The 16,763-nt window shown below is 40.4% G+C and overlaps 1 long non-coding RNA gene and 2 other non-coding genes across 3 annotated transcripts; 2 read left to right on the forward strand and 1 right to left on the reverse strand.

Annotated features, from left to right (window-relative positions):
- Nucleotides 1-7,982: 7,982 nt before the first annotated feature.
- TRNAD-GUC (transfer RNA aspartic acid (anticodon GUC)) lies at nt 7,983-8,054 on the forward strand. Its single transcript has one exon. It is a non-coding gene; the product is annotated as a tRNA-Asp (tRNA).
- A 630-nt stretch (nt 8,055-8,684) lies between these two features.
- TRNAW-CCA (transfer RNA tryptophan (anticodon CCA)) lies at nt 8,685-8,756 on the forward strand. Its single transcript has one exon. It is a non-coding gene; the product is annotated as a tRNA-Trp (tRNA).
- A 3,545-nt stretch (nt 8,757-12,301) lies between these two features.
- Nucleotides 12,302-16,763, reverse strand: LOC131839304 (uncharacterized). Its single transcript, XR_009356916.1, has 3 exons — nt 16,498-16,763; nt 14,298-16,407; nt 12,302-12,825 (listed from the first exon to the last, which is right to left on the reverse strand). It is a non-coding gene; the product is annotated as an uncharacterized LOC131839304 (long non-coding RNA).

The following is a 16,763-nucleotide window of genomic DNA, read 5'->3' on the forward strand; positions in this document are numbered from 1 at the left end:
ATTACTGTACCAAATTTACAGGATTGAAACAAACAGTAAATAGTTTTCTTATTCTTTTTTTTTCAAGATTTTTATTTATTTATCTGACAGACAGAGATCACAAGCAGGCAGAAAGGCAGGCAGAGAGAGAGAGAGGAGGAAGCAAGCTCCCTATTGGCAGAGAGCCCTATGCAGGGCTCGATCCCAGGACCCTGAGATCATGACCTGAGCTGAAGGCAGAGGCTTTAAGCCACTGAGCCACCCAGGCACCCCTAGTTTTCTTATTCTTAAACACTTAAAAATGTAAAACACTTAAAACAGCCTATTCACGGTAGGCTCTCAGGAAGCATGGACAATGTTCCCACCAAGCATTTAACAAACTATCATCAAAAGGGTCTACCCCCCTCCACCCCCCCACCCTGCCCCATGGAAACTGAGTTTTTCAAGGGCAGGAAGTGACTATTACTCATATCTTTGTCCCCATAGTCTATCTCCATACCTGGCACAAATACTGGATCAACAAAGTTGGGGTCTTTGTTGTAGTTTGTTGTTTTGGGGGGGTTAATGAGAAGGAAAAGACTACAGTGTTGATTGGATTGGGGGGGGGGGAGATTTGCCTCTCAGTTTTAACCCTGGATTATTTAGGTAATGAGGCTGGGAGATGGTGAAGTATGAGCATCCTCAATAGAAATTTTTTTCCTTTAATAATCTAAACTTGTACCCACCTAAGTCTGTCTTCCAGGCCCAAATCATAAACATTCACCTTTATATTGGATTTTAATGTTTATGGAGGGTTCCTTTCATATTTGCATAGAAGTGCTGCATTTTAATAAATGTAAATCATGTTTCTGTGAATGAATGATTCTAGAATCCAAAAACTACCAGGAGCAATTTAGACTCTTCTATATTTATGGAGGAGGAAGAAAGGGAAAAGAGAATGTTGAGTAGTGAGCTGGCCCAAGCTCTTGTTTACACTGTGTTCAAAGGTTAAGTTGAGGAAGTGAAAATAATACAGAAAAAAAAGGGAAGAACACACAGTCATTATGCTCTGATAAAATAAAAAATTCTTTACTCTTCTATGTAGGAAACAAACTGAGGGCTGCTGGAGGGGCAGTGGGTGAGTGAATGGGGTAACAGGGTGATGGGTATTAAGGAAGGCACATGATGTGATGAGCCCTGGGTGTTACATGCAACTGATGAATTACTGAGCTCCACATCTGAAACTAATGAGGTACTTACTATATATTGGCTAATTGAATTTAAATGTTTTTTAAAAAGCTATACAAGTTAGAATTTTTAAAAAATCAAAAATTCTTTAAGAGAGGGGTGCCTGGGTGGCTCAGCTGATTAAGCCTCTGCCTTCAGCTCACATCATGATCTCAGGGTCCTGGGATGGAGCCCCACACCGGCTCTCTGCTCAGCAGGGAGCCTGCTTCCCCCTCTCTCTCTGCTTGCTTCTCTGCCTACTTGTGATTTCTCTCTGTCAAATGAATAAATAAAATCTTTATGAAAAAAAATTCTTTGAGAGTGAAAAAACCAGGCACAGCTTGAGAGAAAATGCATCTCCCAAGATATATCATATATGTGTTGATATACCCCAAGATATATATCAGATTTTTAAAAACAAGTAATCACAATATTAAAAAAAAACTTTCAAAATTCAGTAAGAAAACCACACCCAATTGAAAAATACGCAAAATATTAAGATCCTTAAATAAACCCATGAAAATATGCTCAACATCATTATTCATTAGGGAAAGACCTAGTCACCACGCAGAGATCCTACTATACACCAATCAGAATGACTCAAACAAAAACTACTTATAATCTCAAGTGCTAGCAAAGATGGGGAACAACAAGAATGCTCATGTATGGTCAGTGGGAATGCAAAATATTCCAGTCAGTTTGGTAGTTTCTTATAAAAGCAAACTTACACCCATGCCAAGACCCAGCTAGCCTACTCCTAGGTATTGACCCAAAAGAAATGAAGATACAAAAACCTGTGTACTATTAAAACACAAAACTCAACTGAATAAATTTGAAGATTTAATTGACTTTATTCAATGATTCATAAATTGGGCAGCATCCCATCTTCCAAGTAGAAAGGAGCTGCAGGGAACTATACTGAATAGAATTTTAAAGGCAGAAATAGGAAGATTGCTAGCAAAAGAAAAGATTGTTTCAGGCAAGTTCACCTTCCCCTTAAGGGGCAGAGCAGGTGGTCTTATCATCCATATTACCTCACAAGTGTGGAGGAGGAAATTCCAGACTGATTAGTTTAAAATTTCACTCCTCCAGTGCCTGGGTGGCTCAGTCGGTTGAGCAGCTGCCTTTGGCTCAGGTCATGATCTCAAGGTCCTGGAATCGAGTCCCACATCGGGCTCTCCACTTGGTGGGGAACCAGCTTCACCCTCTCCCTCTGCCTGCCGCCCTGCCTGCTTGTGCTCTCTAACTCTCTGTCAAATAAATAAATAATCTTTTTTAAAAAAATTTAAAAATAAATAAAATAAAATTTCACTCCTCTCAGATAGGCTGAAACTGCAAACAGTTCTTGGTGGAGTGTAGCAAAGTGACTCTGTTTTGGTCCTTTGTTTCTTTTTAACATCACTAATGTTTATAATAGCTGCATTTATAATAGTCAAAAACTGGAAACAACTCAAACGTCCATCAGCTAGTGAGTGGATAAACATCCATACAGTGGTACACTAATCAACAATAGGGGGAAAAAAATCTCACTGGTATAGGAAACACTGAAAAGCATCATGCTAACTAAAAGATGCCATATTCAAAAGAATACAAACTGCACCTTTCCATTAATTCTGGACATGGAAATCACATCAGTAGTGCCTAGGGCTGGAAGGAAAGGACTGACTGCAAAAGAACTTAAGGGAAGTTTGTGGTGGGAGTGAAAGGAGTGACGGAAACAGTCTATAACTTGATTGTGGTCAAAACTGATAGAATAGTACACCTAAAAAAGAATTAATTTTACTAGATATAAATTATACTTCAGGGGCACCTGGGTGGCTCAATCCGTTAAGTGCCTGCCTTTGGGTCAGGTCATGATCTCAGAGTCCCGAGATCAAGCCCTGTGTCAGGCTCCCTGCTCCGTGGGGATTTGCTACTCCCTCTCCTTCTACCTGCTTGTGTTCCTAAAAATAGTAAATAAGCAAAAAACACTTTTATTTTTAAATGAACAAGAGGCCAAGAGAAGGTTAACACAGCTTGAGAGATCCTGCACGGCCCAGCCTTCTGCCATGGGCCTTTCACCATCGGCTCTCCCTTGGTCCTCCTCAGGATCCCCAGCCACTTCCACCCTCTTTCAACCTCTCTACTCACCACACTTCCTGAGTTCCTATAACCCCTGCACATATGACTCTATCTACCAAGAAAGCTCTTCCTTGTGCATCTTCTTCTTAGTAACTGTCACGATTGTAATTTTACTTTCTTGTTATTATTCTTTGGTTAATGATATGTGTCTCCTTTGCTCAAATGAAAGTTCCTGAGGTCAGGGTCTTTGTTCTTCCTGGCACCTCCAGCACAGAGTGCAATATGTGGCTTATACAATGAGTACTCAACAGTAATGTTCAACCGCCTACTCCATGTCTCAACCTTAACACAACCTAAACTGAAATGCTGATTATCACCCCCCACCCAAATACTGCTCCACATGCAAAGCTGCCATGTTGTACACTTCCAAGGAGGGCCAACCACAGCATTTGTGTGAATGGTGCCCTGCCTCCTCCCCAGTGTGCTCTTGTTGGGGGCCAAAGCAAGGCTGCCCCAAAATGGGCCATGTTGGCGTTAATATTATTTTGAGTTAAAAAGCAATCCAAACCAAGCTGATTCAGAAAAAGCTCATGAGCCAATCCACAGCTGCCTAAAAGAATTGAGATATAAGTAACTACATTACAATATGACAAAGTATGGTAGACAGGGAGAAACCTAGCAAGGCCTATTTGGTTAAAGTCCTCTCTTTGTCCCATTGTTTCTGAGTAGCCCAGCACACACTCTTTAACAAAGTATTTACTCCTTTTCATTCTGCCTGAAGAACACATGCCTTCCCTTTGAAGACCAAGACCCCTACCCCTTCTCAGTTCCTAATGAGATATATGCCTCATTTTGCCTGTCTTTGGAATTTCCATGTTTAAATGGATTCCCTGTATGTATGTTATTAAATTTTTTTCCTATTAATATGTCTCATGTCAATTTTTTCCTTTTTTTAAGAGGGTTGGGGAGGAGCAGAGGGAGAGAGAATCTTAAGCAGGCCCCATACCCAGCACAGAGCTCAATGTAGGGCTCAATCGCACAACCCTAAAATCTGTCTCATGTCAGTTTGATTCTCAGTGTAGCAAGAAGGACCTTCAAGGGGACAGGAATTCTTGCTCCCTTCACAGAGACTATCAATATCGATGATGCCATCTGAAGTTGTGCACTACTCTTCTTCACTTCAGTTGATACCAACTTTATCTTTCCAGTTGCTTAAGCCAAAAAATCTGGAAGCATCTTTCATTTCTCTTTTACCTCACATTCATGCTGTCGGGGAGTTCTGTCAGGAAGGCTCTACCTTCAAATTATCTGAGCACCTCTCCCATTCTCCACAACTCTCAGGCTGGCCTGAACCACATCACCTCCAACGTGGGTTATTACAATAGACCTCAATGATCTCCCTGCTTCTGCTCTTGGCCCTCTACAGTCTATTCTCAACCCAGTAGCCCAAAACTCTAAAACATAAATTAGACCAAGTCATGTCTCTGTTCAAAACCCTACAGCAGCTCATTTCCCCTTAGAACAAAAACCAAAGTCTTGGGGCACCTGGGTGGCTCCGCCGGTTGGACAGCTGCCTTCAGCTTGGGTCATGATGCCAGGGTCCTGGGTTTGAGCCCCCTGTTGGGCTCTCTGCTCAGTGGAAAGCCTGCTTCTCCCTCTCCCTCTGCTTGCTTGTTCTCTCTCTCTCTCTGTGTCAAATAAATAAATAAAATCTTAAAAAAAAAAAAAAAGTCAAAGTCTTTACAATAACCTCTAAAGCCCCACAAATCTTCTAGATAACATATGACCACATCCCTTACTTCAAGTCTGTTCAAATGCTACCTTATTAAAATGAGGCCTCTTCGACCATTGAATTTAATTTGCTACTCTCTAAAGTCCCTTATAATGTTACTTTTTTCTATTTCCACTCTTGTCACCATCTGGCATAGTCATAAATTATATGAATAAACAAGGGTGTTTATTGTCTACATTCCTTCTATTAGAATATAAGCTCCACCAGAACAAAATGTATCCATTAAAACCTCCCCATGTGTCTAAACCAATGTCTGGCACATTGTAGGTTCAATAGTGAATGTATAACTACAGTGCCTAAGCAATTAGAGACGAGTAAATATTAATACAGGAACGAGTGTGACACTGTATGTTGATACTAGTGATAAAGAATTTTCTCTCCATAACGCACAATTTGTTAATGTACAGGTATGTGGAACTATACAGCAGGGTGAATTCTGTACAAGATTTGCAGTGGAGCTTGAGTGAGTCCTGGCCTCTCACCACTTCCTATCTGTGTGACTCTACAAGATTCTCTTTCTCCTCCTATAAAATAGGGATAAAACACCTGCCCTAGTAACCTCCCAGGACTGTGGAGGAAATGAAATGAATGTGAATGGTTCTGCAAGCTGTGATAAGCTAGACAACCAATTACTTAGGTAGAGCAAGATTTGAAACTTTCAATAACATTGTCACCATGCTATTTACCTCCAAAGAGAGTTCCGTGCCCTCTCTACTGCCAGTCAGATTTTAACCTTTACTTTCACCCGGTGCTGACAGTGAGGAATCTCTGAGCTCCCTCACCCTCTTTAGGTTAATTATCCTCTCTTCCTTTCCATTTTAGGAAAATGGGCAGCAGGTGGTGTTTCCTGCTCCATGATCTCTGCTGACTCAGGCTGCTTCTTCATTTCCCTAGGGAGGAAAAAAAAACCCACATAGAAACACATGTATGAACACTGGCAATAGCTTTCCCACAGCTTAGGTGAAGAGGACGATGTCTCTTCTGAGGGATGAGATCAAGCTTCCCCAGTGGGAGTGGGGGAGGGTAAAGACAAGCTGTGTTAAATTAATTTGGGTTCCAACTGCTGTTGGAATTTTGCCAAAAGAGACACCTGGGACAAATTCTTTAACTCTTACAAGGAAAAAGAAATCATCATAGTCATCACAGTGCCTTTTAGACTTCATAAGAGTCACTAGAGAATTAGAAGTAGAAGGAGGCCACAGGACATGGAGTTTTACTGAGGATTTTGGTGCATTTAAGAGTGAAAATATATGTCAAAACAGGCCTCAAAAATGGCCGTTCTTTAAAGTCTGCATTAAGTAATCCCTTTCATCAGATGGAAAACACCATGTAACCGATGATCCCCCCAAATTGGGTTAATTCATTACACTACAAGGAATGGATTCCATAAATTCAAGTTCTACAACGAAAACTTTCAATCATGTCAGTTTATGATTCTAAAAATCTGCTTATTTAGAGTTAATGCCAAAGGTTTATGTGGGGGGTCGTCCTTGGAACAAGTTTGATCCTGTTTATGAAGAAGCTAACAATGGTACAAATTATTCTATTAGCACACCTCCTTAACCCTCTGTTTAATTAATGGCACATCCTTATTGATGAGGGAGCAGGAGGCTGGCTGAGAACAGAGCAGGGGCTGGCACCTTGCACCCCCTCTCCACCCACTCCCCTTGGTAATATGTGTGACATTTCACAGGCACCCCTGACTGCCCTAAAAGAAGAGCAAATGGTTATCTTGCAGAGATCACAGTCCTGCAAGGCAGGAGTCCCTCTTGGTTTACAAATGTCCTTGAGATTTACAACAAAGAAGTTGCCTTATCAATAGCCCAATTTCCAAAGATACATAACTCAGTTCCTCAAGCCCTAACATCACCCTCCCCTCCATAAAAAAACCGAAGGAGATGGAGGTAGAAGGAAAAGTAAATAAAGTTAAATTTTTTTAAGACCTAAATCTCACTAACAAGGACGTTTGATAGCAGGAATGTAACATTCCACCAGGAGACTCCCAATTGTCTTTATGTTAGTGCCTCATTAGAGGGAAAGTGGCCTTGGCTTGATAGTAACCAGGCCTTCCATATCCTGACAGTCTTCTTTATCCCAATAGCCCTTCTGAACAACCCTTTGTCCTCACCTACCCAACTCCTGTGTATATAACCAGCCACTTCTCACAACCTGGGGCAGCAGCTCTTCCTGCCCACGGGTCCTGTCCCCCTGCTTTAATAAACCACCATTTTGCACCAAAGATGTCTTAAGAATTCTTTCTTTAGTCGTCAGCTCCGAACCTCACCCCACCGAACCTGACTTAGGTTCTGGAACTTCATCATTATTGAGTTATTTAAGTGTATTATTATTTTGCCACTTATGTGTTTATCATGTTCAAGCAAACTGTAGACGCCTCAGGAAAAAGACCGAAATACAGGGAGAAAAAAATCAGCCAACAGTATTGCATTTGGCCACAGCTGGTCCAATGCATGAGCCCCTTTGTGTCATAAAAGCTTAAGAATTGTTTGAAGAGGCACTGCATTGTGGGACAACCCTGACTGCCCTGGACATCTGGCAACCATATGATACCCTTGAACTTCAACTTCAGAATGAAAATAAGAACTTGTGAAGGTAAAGTTCTGCTTCAAGTCACATCCCCTTGGTCACTATTAAATTAAAAACCTCCCTCCAGAAACCTAAATCATCTGGAAAGCATAGAGCTCCGGAAAACAATTTTCATTAATTCAGCACTACTTAAACTGGAAGCGCATTTTGTTTCACTTATTCTAAATAATTTACCCTTTCCACCAACGACAAGTCGAAGTGCCCAGAGGGGATAGTGAGAGGAAGAGCGGACCTAGGGCTCGTATTTTCCACACTTCGGGGAGGTAAGCGGAAAGAAAACGAACCGGGGAGGGACTCGTTCCTACGTTTGAAGGGCTGTTTGGAAAACCTTGCAAGCGGCTCCTCGTTAGTATAGTGGTTAGTATCCCCGCCTGTCACGCGGGAGACCGGGGTTCAATTCCCCGACGGGGAGGTGGTTGTCTTTTACTCATCCAATTGCTCTTTTCCTTAGAATTCAACTCCATCGCATCAAACCTACTGACAAACCCAATATGCGGATGTGTCTTTTACCATGAGTGCCTCTTAAGCTTAATGCTCGCCTTGAAATAAAAGCCTTCCCTTACATTGAAAGCTCGGTATTGTTGGTGGAAGAGAAAGGGAACCAAACGCTCCTGCGCGGCTAGCTACTCGAGGCGAGCTGGCACAGACGTGCGCCTGCGCAGCGACGCCCGCCAAATTCCAACTTGAGGTCATGAACTTGGCGCCGAACCCGAAGGGGGGAGGGGAGAGCGAAGGCGGAGTTTCCGCGGGCGGCTAAGAGGGGCGGCTAAGAACGGAAATTGATGTGTAAGAGGAAGGAGCAGTTTCCCTTGACCCTGGGGACCCGACTGAAAGGGAAACTCAGTTCTCCCGCCTTCGCTGGTCCCGTCTCAAGTTAAGTGGAAGGCTGGCGATCAGTAAAATTTGGGCGCTAAAGTGATCAGTCTCCAGCTTCAACGTGTACCGGGTGGAGGGGCAAGGAAAGAATTGGAAAGAGATGCATGGCCGAAGAAACGCCATGTTACTTGAGTCCTAAGAAACTGCGCGAGCCACAGCCCAGCAGGACCTCGTGGCGCAACGGTAGCGCGTCTGACTCCAGATCAGAAGGCTGCGTGTTCGAATCACGTCGGGGTCATGGGCTTTTATAAGCTTTTTAAAAAAGCAGCAACAACAACAGTGGCTTCTTGACTTCCAGGAGTATTCCCGCCGCATTCTTGACGCTGATCGTTTTGTACTGTTGGGATTTGTAAATTGAGTTTTTTGTCATTTAATGTTCATAATACATAGAAATGTGGACTATTACTACTGTGCACTAGTGGGAATATCAGTCCAACCCTCCTTCAGAAGAACTGTGCAAGCTGTTTTCTCAAAAATGGTGTTAGACCCTTTTGAAAGCAAGGACAATAGAGTAAAATTTCTAACTTTGAATATTGCTGCAGTTTACACATCTTAGCCTGTGTGCCAATAAGCAATCTTACAATGTGTGATTAGTATCCCACTTTTACAGTCCCTATTCCTCTGACACACAGAGGAATAGGGATCTGCCAAGGGTCACCCAAGTTGCCAAACAAGGTAACTTACTACATATCCTTGTCTTTACTAAATGTTTTATAATAAAGGTAGGGAAATTGTTGAAAGAACGTGCTAGAAGCCTTTGGGCCTAAGTGATGTTATCAATGCCCCTTTGTATTTTCACCAATTCATATGAGTGGGGACAAGTCAGATATCACTTTCAATTAATGTCTTTAATAGGGAGCAAAGTTTAGTCAACATTTGTGAGCTCCAGAACTCTTAGTACTGAATATTTCCTGACAAGCATGTATCAAACATTTGTTGTACAAAAAATGAATAGCAAGATTATGAGAAATATTTTTAGATCTTTATTGGCCATGTTCCATAAAAGTCCCTGAGTGTTTCTGCTCAGTGTTTTGAAAATATCAAGTACTAATTTCTTATGATTTTACCTAATACAGCAGTATAGCTGGACATCATATTTTCACTTTGTGTAGTTTGTTCTTTCTTCTATTTGGATGGATTGAGATTAGACCATTCCAACAGATATGAACCACCAACTATGATGAGCCTGATACTGTGCTCAGCACTGAGGGATACACTAAGTAACCAAATACTGTAATATGTTGGGCTAAGTGCCATGAAAGTAACATGAACAGAATGGTATGTAGATTCTAAAACAGGGACATTAACTCTGCCTTGGGTAGCTCAAGAAGGCCTCATAAAGGAGGCTCTTCAAAAATAAAAGTTTGCTGTGTTAATTTAAGGCAGTAGATATATATGAATGTCTTCCATGAGTCAAGCACTGTCACTTAATATACCTGGGGTGTGGTTTATTCAATTACAAAAGTAGTTCATATTAGTTTGCTAGAGGTGCCATAATAAAAGACCACAGACTGGGAGGCTTAAACAAGAAATTTATTTTCTTATAGTTCTGGAGCCAAGAAGTTCAAGATCCAAGTGACAGCAGGGTTGGTTTCTTCTGACACCTGTCCTTGGCTTATAGGTGGCCACCTTCTCACTGTATCCTAACATGGTCATTCCTCTGGATGTGCACATCTGCACATCCCTGCTGATGTCCAAGTTTCCTTTTACAAGGAAACCAGTCAGTTTGGATTAGGCCCACTCTACTGGCCTCATTTTACCTTAATTACCTCTCAAAAGCCCTTTTCTCCAAATAAAGTCACATTTTGAAATATTGGGGGTTAGGGCTTCAACATATGAATTGTGAAGGGTCACAATTCTGCCCATAACAGAAGTTATATGCCTTCTCCCCTGGCAACCTTTACATGTATAGCATATAATTATAAAAATACTCACTTGATCTTAGCTTGGACCAAACATGTTATCCATTCGTACAAAATCATACTCTTGTGAGGTAGAGCAGGTAATGTTACCTTATTAATCATTTTGTGGTAGCAGCCCTAGCAAACTAATACAGCGTATTTGGAGAACTTCTAGTACTCCAGCATGGCTAAAGAGGAAAAGAGAGAGAAATCTCTTAAGGTAAAACAGGAATCAGATCAGTCAGGACCTTCTAACTAATTTGGATTTTATTTGAAAACTAATGTAAATATTCAAGACTATGACAAGACCAGTTCTGGCTTTACAAAGAATGTAAAAAAAAAAAAAAAAAAAAAAAAAAAAAAAAAAATCTGTTGTTTCCAGACCAGTACCTCCTGTGAACAAGTTAGAAATGCAAATGTTCAGGCCCCATACCATACCTACAGACTCAGAAAAGTATGGGAATGGGGCCTAACAATCAGAGTTTTAACCAGCCTTCCAAGTGATTCCAATGACAGCTAAAGTTTGAGAACCACTGGCCTATAGAGCAAGGCCAGACTGAAGGTCCCACTTACCTGTCAGGGTTGTTAAGAGAAGCAAATAAGGCACAGCATAGGGAATATTGTTAATGATATTATAACAGCATTGTATGATGACAGATGTTAGCTACACTTGCATTGAGCATAAAAGAAGTGGAGTCACTATGTTGTACACCTGAAACTAATGTTAACATTGTGTCAACTATACTAAAAAAAAAAAAAAAAAAAACTTAAAAAAAAAAGAATCAAATGAGATATACATAAAAACGTTGTAAGGCAGTATATATATATATATATACATATGTATACATATATACATATATATATGTCATCATTTACACTGCTGTAGCTTTAAAACTGTTACTTCACAGGTTCCAGCTTCTTTCCAAGTTTGGACATCTGTACTTTCCTAGAATAGCCCATTTGCTGACTTGCTATAACTCTGAAACAACTTGAAACCCAACACTTCATTTTAACTTCTACAACCAATATATAGGAATGATGTCAGGAAAGAGGCTCTGAAATATAGATCCATATTTGAATTCCCACTTAATAGATCTGTGATTTTGTTCTTTTCCTCTAAAAACTTTCCAGGTATTTATTCTTCCAGGTGGATTTATCCACTAGTACAGAATGCTCTGAGTATTTATTTCACCTGTTTAATAAACTAGCTTTCTCTTTTGAAATTATTTTTAATCAGTTACCGAAGATTGATGAGATGATAAAATGGAGGCTTTGGAAATATAAAACCGAAAGACTGAATTCTGATTGGTCAACTGATTTCCTAATTTCTCACACTAATTCCAAAAGAAAAGTAGTTAGGTTTATAAAAGCATGTGTTCATCATAGAAATTTTGATAAATACAGAAAAAATAAGAAAGAAAACAAAAATTACTTGTTCTCCACCACCTAAACAAAATTACTACAAACACTTTGGTCTATATCTAGTCTTTTTTCTTTGTATATATTAAAAAAATATATATATATATCCATACACAGTTTTTTACAGAACTGAGATCTTACTTCAATATGGCTCTCTTTTTGTTTTCTTATTTTTTACTTAATGCTGTATTGTGAAAACACTTTCATATTCTTAAAAAAAAAGTCAAAAACATGACTTTTATGACCATGTAGTATTTGGTCATCTGCTTTTGTTTGAGGTGACACCTTTAAATTCACAACCAAGCTCTATGCAAAATGGAATAATGAAAAACAAAAAAAAGTCAGCTGTGCGTTAATAACACTTAAAACTTCAAAAAGGAAAATGAAGGCAGTTATCCAAGTGATTTATGGGGGAAAAAAAGTTTCAGAACAGTTTTCTGACAAAGTCATTGCACTGATTTATTTTTTTAAGCTGTGGCTTCACATAAGATTATCTTTCCACTGTCTCCCAAGGTTTTAGGTATCAATACTGCAACATTTTAAATAGTTTAAAAAAAAACCCCTAATATCTGTTTCAACATAAAAGGTAATTTTTTAAAAATTTTATTTGTATGAATATAGCAAAATAAAATATTAAGCCTTTTTTTTTCAATTAAGAAATTTCACGGGCAGTAGAGCATGTGACCCTTGATCTCGGGGTCATGAATGAGTTCAAGTGCTATGTTGGGCATGGAACATACTTAAAACTTTAAAAAAAAAAAAAAAAGATCTAAGAAACTTCACAAGCATTGATTGAAGAATCAAGTCCTTGAGCAGGAGAGAAGGATGAGATCCAGAGTACAAGGGGTGGAGTTCTTTCTGATAGGAGTTCTCTTCCATTGAAACAAGAAAGATGCAAGAGCAAGTGATCACAGAAATGATCTTCTGAAGTTGAGGCATTCTCTGCAGATGGTCTCCAGTTTCTCAAGTATGATGCAAGTTCACAAGCTAAAAATGGGCATAGGTGGGGAGAAAAGGATGTAAAAGATTTGAGTAGAGAAGCCAAGGTATGAATGGTTAATCCAGAGAATGAATACTTTTGCCAAACAATATAAAGTGCTCCCATGAGGTCTGAGGTCATGAATTAAAACCAGTCAGGCCTGTCGTATGATTTTTCTATAGCAGTCTTTGCTACTTGGATGCAGCAACGAAATGGAAAAGTTTGTTTCAGTAGGGTTCAATCCAAACATGACTAAGTAAGAGTCTACCTTGAGGTTCCTCCAAGTAAGAAAGATAGAGACATTGGGGTAAGAGAGTTGAAAATGTCTGCAAAAGAGCAATTACAAGGATTAATCGAGGAACCTAAGCTGGGTAAGTTGGAAGTGTTTATGATGTCAGAAGCATAGTAATAGTTTTTTTTAAGTGTTGGGCTTAATAGAATGGAGGTGGTAATAGGTCAGTGACAGTATAATGAGTTGAGGTAAAAGGCTAGTGATTGACAACTATGATGCTTGAAATTGAGATTTAGAAGGCAAAACAGTTACTGATTGCAAGGTTCAAAGTTACCACTTGCAGTGGATGGATGATACGGAATAGAGGAACAAGTTGCTGGAGATGAAGAGATTAAAATTCTACAAGGCCAAGTGCTGAGGGTGCCCAGCTAGCTCAGTTGGAAGAACACGTGACTTTTGATCTCACAGGTCATGAGTTTGAGCTTCATGCTAGGTGTAGAGATTATTTAAACAAACTTTAAGGGGTACCTGGGTGGCTCAGTTGGTTAAGCGTCTGCCTTCAGTTCAGGTCATGATCCCAGGGTCCTGGGATGGAGCCCCGCATTGAGCCCCACATGGGGCTCCTTGCTTGGTGGAAGCCTGCTTCTCCTTCTCCCACTCCCCCTGCTTGTATTCCCTCTCCCTCACTGTGTCTCTCTCTGCCGGTGTCCCGTTGGCTATCTATAAGAATGTTAAATTCAGGAGCGCCTGGGTGGCTCAGTGGGTTAAGCCTCTGGCTTTGGCTCAGGTCATGATCCCAGAGTTCTGGGATCAAGCCCCGCCTTGGGCTTTCTGCTCCATGAAGAGCCTGCTTCCTCACCTCTCTGCCTGCCTCTCTGCCTACTTGTCATCTCTGTCTGTCAAATAAAGAAATAAAAGCTTTAAAAAAAAAAAAAAAAGAATGTTAAATTCACAGAGATAGGGATGGCAAGAAAAGCTAGAGCAAGGAAAAACAGCCTATAAAATCTGAGGGAGAGTGGTCAAAAGGTTGATACATGATAAAGATGTTAAAGGTGATTTAGCAAGATGATACAAACTTCAAACGTTTCTGAATAAAGAAAGAAGAGAAATAGTTTTGTAGTAGTAATCAGGAACAAAGAAGCCACCTAAATTCTGTAGCCCAACCTCTTGGCCTTAAGGTACACAGAGTATGGGGAAAAAATAACTCCTACTTAAGAGCTCTACAGCAGAGTTAAAAGCAAAAATTACCTTCATCCCTAAAAATTAATAGTGCTAGGGATATAGCTGGGTGCATCTAGGACAATTGCAGGTCTGAATTTGTTAAGTCATGACTTAGTGGATGATGTAGAAAAGGCGATCTGTCTGATAGCTTATGACATCATCCATGTCTCCTGGGAAGCATAGAATCTGCAAGAAACCTTCCGTTGATAAGTGTCTAAGGATAAGAAAAAGAGAGGTAATTAATGAAAGGGAATGAAATGTTTTTGCTCAAGGAATATTCGTTTCAAGCATCTAGAATGCAGTTCTTTGTGAATTATATTATCTTTACTGTTGGTTGGCCTGTAAGGCATAGTACTTGTCTATTTATTTTAAAGATTTTATTTATTTGAGAGAGAGAAAGGGGGGGTGGGGAGAAGTAGAGGGAGAGGGACAAGCAGACTCCATGCTGAGCTCAGACCCCCCAACATGGGGCTCCATCTCACAACCCTGAGATCATGGCCTGAGCTATCAGAAGTTGGATGCATAACAAACTGAGCCACCCAAGTGCCCCATACAACATCTATTTAAAACAACTTGCAAAAACAAACACCTCGCAAACTCAACAGGTGACTGATTTCTTTTAGCTTGTGGTTAAAAAGTAGGATGAAGTATTATCTCCAAGGATTAAACAGCCTGGAAAATGGAAAAATATCTGGTGCAAGGACCCTATGAAAAAAGTCACTGCACTATCCTTGGGTAATTCTGTGACTTCATTACTGTATTCTACTGACATCAAATTTAGCTTCAATATTATCCTCAGGTATCAGTGATGCCTCCCTCCTAAGGATCCATTTCAAGGACCAAGCTCCTCAAGTATCCTCAGACCATAGGGCAGCTGTCAGAGCCAGGAGACCCTTCTATGCACCCAAAGTGGTCAGATCATATATAGCCCCGGTAACTCTGACCCTTTTCAGATACAGCAGCAAAACCTACCTCTTAAAAACTGTTAGTATAATCAGGCTGGAGCCAAATTCTTCAACTGCAAGTTAACAATTTAGCAGGATTTGCTAATCCAAATAGGGTAGACTACACCCATCAACTGTGGTCTTGCCAAGATTATGCAGACTAGGACTATCCCACGTGCATTAATTACGTTTGTGGTGCAAAATCATGGTCCTTTGCCTCTCAGCTCAGTCACCCTATGAAGATAAAAGCAATTGCCTATGTGCCCAGGGAAGCTGTGGGGAGAAAAATGAGGTAACTTTCACAAGGCACCCTAAAAATGTACCCCAAAATTTGCTTCTTAAAATACAATTTTTAATTTGTATTACTAGCTAATTACGATTGCTGAAATAAATGGAATACTGAGAGTTCTAGAAAATAATTTAAATAAAAAATTGCCCCTAGGAAAAGATCCATCATTAAACACCATCTCCTCAATTTGAACAAAATATAATGACTTAACTCATAGAGAACATTTTTAATGAAGGGCCTTCTAAAAAATTTCCTCAAACAACAATGCAGAAATCAGATAAACATTTTTTTTTTTTAAATTAAGCAGCTTATAAAACAGCTTGGAGGTCAGAATTTGAGGGAAATGATTAAAGTACCCTAAATGCAAGGTCAGTTTCTTTTCTTTCTTGGAGGAAAGCATCTTGGAACATGTACCTTCGTAAGAAACACAAATATTTGTCATCACTGGTATTTGTTTTCAGGAAGACATTTTAATCTTACGAAATTCCTGATACTTTTCAATTTGGATCAGTAATAAGGGCTTGATTAGGGTTCCCGGCCTGATTATAGGTCACCAGGCTCTGCTATGATTGAAATCTAGGTATGCACCATCTCAGTTATCTTATGTTGCCCATTAAGGCATTCCTAACTGTTTTTGCTTCATCCTGTTTTAATATTTAACAGGTTTGATGAAGTTATGGTAAGATACTTATGGGTCTAAGAATCTAACCCAGAGATGCTCTCAACAAAAATGCAGTGAGCTGTGCCCCAGTGTTCAAAATGAAATTTGGAAACGTCCCGACCTGTAGGGGAAGAAACGAATGAAATGTGTGACGATACAATTTTGTCACAGATACAGGAACATTTTAAAGTGCCCAGTCGTTGAGGTCTGGCTTTTCCCGAATTTCAGAAACAAAAGAAGCACCTGCAAGCAGAGAGGGGTTTTACTGCTTGCCCTCCCCTTTCCTCCCCCCAGGTAAACCAAATCAAGGAAGCGGAGTGCCGATGAGCACACCTAGCTCCTTTTGTTTCCCTTCGGGGCGAGCGTTTGGGGAAGGAAAGGCTGCGGTCATTCTTCGGTAAATCAGTGTCCTACAATTGGGAAAGGCCCAGTCCAGGGTCCTCGCAGCTGGCGTGAAAGTCGGCCCATTGGAAGGCGATCGACCCCAGAGAGAAAAGATCCTTCTCAAGCAGGGCGGGGGGAGGGGGTGAAACCTCACACACATTAGTACGACTTGTCCCTTATCGGCGTCTTAAAGGAAGGGTGGAGAAAAGGGAAAT

This window comes from Mustela lutreola, chromosome 8 (genome assembly GCF_030435805.1).
Source record: "Mustela lutreola isolate mMusLut2 chromosome 8, mMusLut2.pri, whole genome shotgun sequence".
NCBI classification, from domain to species: Eukaryota; Metazoa; Chordata; class Mammalia; order Carnivora; family Mustelidae; genus Mustela; species Mustela lutreola.